Source organism: Triticum dicoccoides, chromosome 4A (assembly GCF_002162155.2).
Source record: "Triticum dicoccoides isolate Atlit2015 ecotype Zavitan chromosome 4A, WEW_v2.0, whole genome shotgun sequence".
NCBI classification, from domain to species: domain Eukaryota; kingdom Viridiplantae; phylum Streptophyta; class Magnoliopsida; order Poales; family Poaceae; genus Triticum; species Triticum dicoccoides.
This window is the reverse complement of record NC_041386.1, coordinates 635,201,039-635,207,220: the sequence shown is the minus strand read 5'-3', so window position 1 is coordinate 635,207,220 and position 6,182 is coordinate 635,201,039. Positions and strand designations below refer to the sequence as shown.

General features: G+C 44.2%; 2 pseudogenes; one reads left to right on the top strand and one right to left on the bottom strand.

Moving 5' to 3' along the window:
- LOC119283916 overlaps window positions 1-6,182 on the bottom strand; it is a 166,534-nt pseudogene that overhangs the window by 107,653 nt on the left and 52,699 nt on the right.
- On the top strand, window positions 4,798-6,168 carry LOC119288470 (annotated as a pseudogene).

The following is a 6,182-nucleotide window of genomic DNA, read 5'->3' as shown; positions in this document are numbered from 1 at the left end:
TCAGAATGACTGGGCGTAAAGGGCGCGTAGGCGGTGAATCGGGTTGAAAGTGAAAGTCGCCAAAAAATGGCGGAATGCTATCGAAACCAATTCACTTGAGTGAGACAGAGGAGAATGGAATTTCGTGTGTAGGGGTGAAATCCATAGATCTACGAAGGAACGCCAAAAGCGAAGGCAGCTCTCTAGGTCCCTACCGACACTGGGGTGCGAAAGCATGGGGAGCGAACAACATTAGATACCCTTGTAGTCCAGGCCGTAAACAATGAGTGTTCGCCCTTGGTCTACGCGGATCAGGGGCCCAGCTAACGTGTGAAACACTCCTCCTGGGGAGTACGGTCGCAAGACCGAAACTCAAAGGAATTGACGGGGGCCTGCACAAGCGGTGGAGCATGTGGTTTAATTTGATACAACGTGCAAAACCTTACCAGCCCTTGACATATGAACAACAAAACCTGTCCTTAACAGGATGGTACTGACTTTCATACAGGTGCTGCATGGCTGTCGACAGCTCGTGTCATGAGATGTTTGGTCAAGTCCTATAACGAGCGGAACCCTCGTTTTGTGTTGCTGAGACATGCGCCTAAGGAGAAATTGCCACCGAGTGACGTGCCAGCGCTACTACTTGATTGAGTGCCAGCACGTAGCTGTGCTTTCAGCAAGAATTTCACCATTGGGAGCCGGTGCCTTCCGAAGCACTTTCACGTGTGAAACAAAGTCGTCTTGCCCAAGACCCACGGAGACCTACCTATAGTGACGTCAAAGTACCAGTGAGCATGGAGGTTCGGTTGAAATTGGTTACGACGACGTCGACTTGGCGACATAGGAAGACTCGTCATGAAGGCCAGAAAATGGTGTGGAACGTAGTGGTAATACTACGCACCCCGCTCCGAATCAAAGAAAAAAGTGCGTGCCGCACTCACGAGGGACTGCCAGTGAGATACTGGAGGAAGGTGGGGATGACGTCAAGTCCGCATGGCCCTTATGGGCTGGGCCACACACGTGCTACAATGGCAATGATAATCGGAAGCAAGGCTGTAAGGCGGAGCGAATCCAGAAAGATTGCCTCAGTTTGGATTGTTCTCTGCAACTCGGGAACATGAAGTTGAAATTGCTAGTAATCGCGGATCAGCATGCCGTGGTGAATATGTACCCGGGCCCTACACACACCGCCCGTCACACCCTGGGAATTGGTTTCGCCCGAAGCATCGGACCAATGAGCACCCATGACTTCTGTGTACCACTAGTGCCACAAAGGCCTTTGATGGTCTTATTGGCGCATACCACGGTGGGGTCTTCGACTGGGGTGAAGTCGTAACAAGGTAGCCGTAGGGGAACCTGTGGCTGGATTGAATTCTTCACGATGGAAATGCCCTCGCCTACTTGACTAAACTAAGGACCTCAACAGTATAAACATGTAGATTTTCTACTTTTCCATTTTCCTTCTTGTTTATCAATCACCAATCAAGACAAACCGGGCACTACGGTGAGACGTGAAAACACCTGATCCCATTCCGTCCTCGATATATATGTGGAATCGTCTTGCGCCATATGAACTAAAATTGTTCGGGAGACATGGTTAAAGCCCGGAGAAAGAGCAAGAAAACGGATGCGCTAACGCGCAACGGCTTTCATGCTAGTTGCTCAAAAAATCTTATAAAAATCAAGCAAGAAAACTAAAGAAAGCGTTAGCGCATTGGACTCGAAATCCAAATTGTGTTAGCTGACAAAAAAACAGAATATAACAGAGAAATATTGGTTCTGACTGGTTGGTAAAAGGACTCTAAATCCTTTGAGTGGTTTGATTCTACAACAAAACAAAGAATGACATGATTGAATGAAAGCCATGACCATGCCTCTAGTAGGAAGATCGAGGAACCGGTGCTGGCGCTCCTGGTTCATGGGATCCTAACCGCGATGGGGAGATTAGATATTATTCTTTCGTAAGTCCATCCAATGGAGATAGGTTGAGGAGAAAGAAAGGAGAAAACTAAAGAGAAAGATGGACAGTAGATTGACAGTATCCCAATCAAATAAGAAAAAAACATAGCTATTTCATCAAATCCCGATTCTGTGGGTGTGAAGTGGAAAAATCCCGTTCTGGCTGGCAGCGGGCATAGGACTTAAAATCCTCTTTCGCCGGGCCTTTTGGACTCGAAATCCAAACAGAGAGAGTGGTTCGAATCCACCTTAGAACGAACAATGAAAAAGGCGTCGAGCAGGTGCAAGCTCGAGGAGCTAGGAAGGATGGAATAAATCTTGACCATTTTTTTCATTGAACTACTCAAACTTTTTGTTCAAAAAAGCAGAAATGGCTCAGTTCGAGGGAGGGGTGAGCTTCATCGGTTAGTGTGCACCAAGGGATGAGGTTTCTTTCCCGTCCTACAAATTGAAATCGTTCTAGCTTGATACTGCGGTATCGTCAAATCATCCAACGGAGCATGGAAACCATTTCGGTGGCGGTAATGGCCTCCAGTGGTTTTCTATGGAACCATACCACTATGGTCATCTATATGATTAGACCGTGCCGCTTCACTAGACTTTCCTGAACCATCCATTTGATCCCCACGGTCGTGACACCACTTTCTAAACAAAAGTTTCCAAAACCCAATGAGGAACCAAGCAGTAAGAGAAATTCATCATGGTAATTATTAGTCGAAAACCAAAGTGGAACGGAGAGAACAGAGAGTCAGTTACAATGAAAAAATTGTTGAGGAATCATGTTGAAAGAACAACATTCCGTGTCATAAATATCGTATATAGAGATTTTTCATGTATCGACGCTTTTGATTCAATTATGAAAGTACGTTGTACTGGACTTGCACCCCTAGTTACACAGAAGTGCAAGCACAGAAGCGGATGACCGGACCTTACCAACATACTCAAAAAAGTATTCTATACTGGGGTTTGTGCTCTTGACAAGCAGTGTCTCCAGTCTAGCTGTGTCAAATCGGGTGTGAAGTGTCCTTCTAGGTTCTGGCTGGTAGAGCAGAGGACTGAAAATCCTCTTTAGTTTCACACATGGGACTCTAAATCCCAATTGCGCTCGCTTTGTCGTTCGATTCCACAATAGAACGAACAATGAATGAATGTGGGCGGTCAACTAGGTAAGCATGTGCCCAGGAAAGAAAGGACTAGGGTGGGATTGAGAGAAGCTTTCACAGTGGAAAATGAAAAAAAGCATATCGTTCTTAGAAATTGTGGAATTTGACTCAGTTAGAGCTATGGTTTAGCATCAAGAGGGAAGTTTTGTAAAAGCAACAGGAAGAATTGCTCAGATACCCATGAGCATATAACTTGGGTCATGTTATAAATGCTCTGGCTAAACCTATTGATGGGAGAGGCGAAATTGTAGCTTTTGAATCTCGCTTAATTGAATCTCCTGCTCCAAGTAGAATTTCCAGGCGTTCCGTATACGAACCTCTTCAAACAGGGCTTATTGCTATCGATTCGATGATCCCTATAGGGCGCGGTCAGCGAGAGTTCATTATTGGGGACAGACAAAAACAACAATAGCCACAGATACAATTCTCAAGAAAAAAGGGCAAGATTTAAGAAGAACGAGAGCGAGCCTTCATGAAATAAAATGCAAGTGAAAGAGAATTGTCAAAAATTCCTAAAAGCGGTGGTTCTTTTCTTTATGGATCGGGTAGATCCATATGTTCTGAGGGGGAGATGAGGTGTAGCGTAGTCTGGTCAACTCATCTGTTATGAGTACAGAGGGCCATAGGTTCGAATCTTGTCACCTTGATGTGGTATTCACACAATGGGGACGAAGTGCAAAGCCCCGTAGCCTATCCGCGGTCGGGAAGGCAGGCGAAAAGCGCGCACAAAAGAAAAAGAAAGCTAAAAATATTATTTTGCAATCCATTATCTTTGGTATTCTTCTATATTTAGATCATATTATATAGCTATTTCACAGGTTTTATTTACATACCTCAGTCATGTTATTTGTCTAGCCTTCAATCAGAATAGCCTCTCCACCGGTTCCGAAGATTCTTTCGGCATCAATGTGCTTTTGGGATCTTCCTATGAAACAAATAACATTCTGGAACAGTTTAGGACAGAACATGCCTCAGTAGAAAGCGAGCTTTTTCGCGTATAGCCACCTCGAAGCTCAATTAGCGCACGGGCTGCCCCCTCAACTCAACCCTGACGAGTACACAAACTTGGTCAGGGAGCATTTAGACGGTGCAGTTAGTATTGACCACTACCGCCAAGTCCATAATTCACAAATTGATGAAGTCCACATAATGGAGCTCAAAAGCCGATTACGAAATCTACCTTTTTAGCATCTTGAAACCACACATAAGAAATATTATGAATGAATCACCTTACAATAACATACGAGAGACAGCTTTCTATTTTGTCGAACAACAAGTCGAACCCAATTAACAATTCCATTCAAAGGAATGTTCTAGAGTTTTTTCCACTATATTCGTGATATTTAACAAAATGGAATAAATTCTTCATGATTTCTAGAGTTCCGGGATTACTTCACTAATATCAATTTTCGCCTAAGCACGGCCTCTAGGTTAGTACAAAGTGTAATACAACGAACTATCGATTCACCGAAAACGAGTCAAGATGGATACATAAAATGGAGACATCGTGGATTACCCAAATTGGGACGACGATAGGACATTTCACTTTCTTTTGCAATATTTCTGATCATGACTCAACCACTAGGAAAGGGGATTGCTTACTCTCATCCACGTTTTCGCATATGCTTAGTCAAGTGAGGATTCCATTCGAAGTAACGTAACAGGAGCACCATCTTCAAAACTTCTCCGGATCCGGAGTTTTTCGATAAAAGGTCCCATCCTTCAATATCATTATTGGGTCAACCAGGCCAGATCATAAGTGAAATAGTTTGATCGGGTCGACCAGGTCAGGCCCGATCATGAGTGAATAGAAAATCGAAAATGTACATAGCTGTTCCAGCGGAAATACTTTGTTTAATTCTACCACTTCTACTAGGAGTAGCCTTTTTAGTGCTAGCTGAACGTAAAGTAATGGCTTTTGTGCAACGTCGAAAGAGTCCTGATGTAGTGGGATCATTCGGATTGTTACAACCTCTAGCAGATGGTTTTGAAATTGATTCTAAAAGAACCTATTTCACCAAGTAGTGCTAATTTCTCCCTTTTTAGAATGGCTCCGGTGGCTACATTTATGTTAAGTCTGGTCGCTTGGGCCATTGTACCTTTTGATTATGGTATGGTATTGTCAGATCCGAAAATAGGCTAGTTTATTTGTTTGCCATATCTTCGCTAGGTGTTTATGGAATAATTATAGCAGGTTGGTCTAGTAAGACGGGGGTCGGCCGTTCGGTCGCCTATGATGTACGGACCAATTGGTCAAAATGGGTTTGTGCCGTAGGTGTTGAACGATCTACTCTACACAGGTGTGGGCTTATAGGGCTAGGGCTCATAAACCCTTTCTTTCATTCATCAAGGGGTCGTCCACTTTTCCGGGCCGGGATCGAGAAGTGGAAGTCATAAAAAAGAGTTGTTTCTCTTCACACCTCATATCAAGAGGAAAGGTAGCTTGTCAAGATGGTCTCACTATTGGAAATTCTAGCTTTCTTTTGTTTTCACCGGCTCTTCTTCTTTGTCAACGCTACTAAGGACCTAACGGTTTGCCTCCTTGATGGATGAAAGAACATGAGAAAGGGTTCTAAAATAAAAGGCTAGAAAGTCTACTACAGTACAGTCAAAGTCAGCGGTTGAGTTTGCCTAGCCTCGCCTACTCATTTTTGTAGGCGAGCGAGTTAGCGAAGAGGCTTAGGGATAAGAGAGTGTCGGTGTGTACGTAGCCTTCATTCTACTACGCTACACAAAGTCACTTAGCTCAACGTTAATTAAGAGAGTAAAGGAGGAATACCCTACATAGAAGAACCACAGTTCGCTTAGAAAGGTATAACCTTTAGCTCCCCGGGGCTAAGCTACTTCGCACCACTGATAGTTAATTAAGATTCCATTTCAAAGGCGCTACTTTGTTTCGCAAGCCTTTGTAATTGTCAGTCAACTAAGGTTGGCCCTCGGCCCCCGCGAATCCGTAAATCAGAGAGCATGCCGCAAAAAAGAGGATGGTCCCCTATGCATTTCATTCTTTCCAGAACGCAAAGAACTAAAGTACCTGACCCCCATCATGGTGAACCTCTCCTTGTGATCGGGATGAGGTAG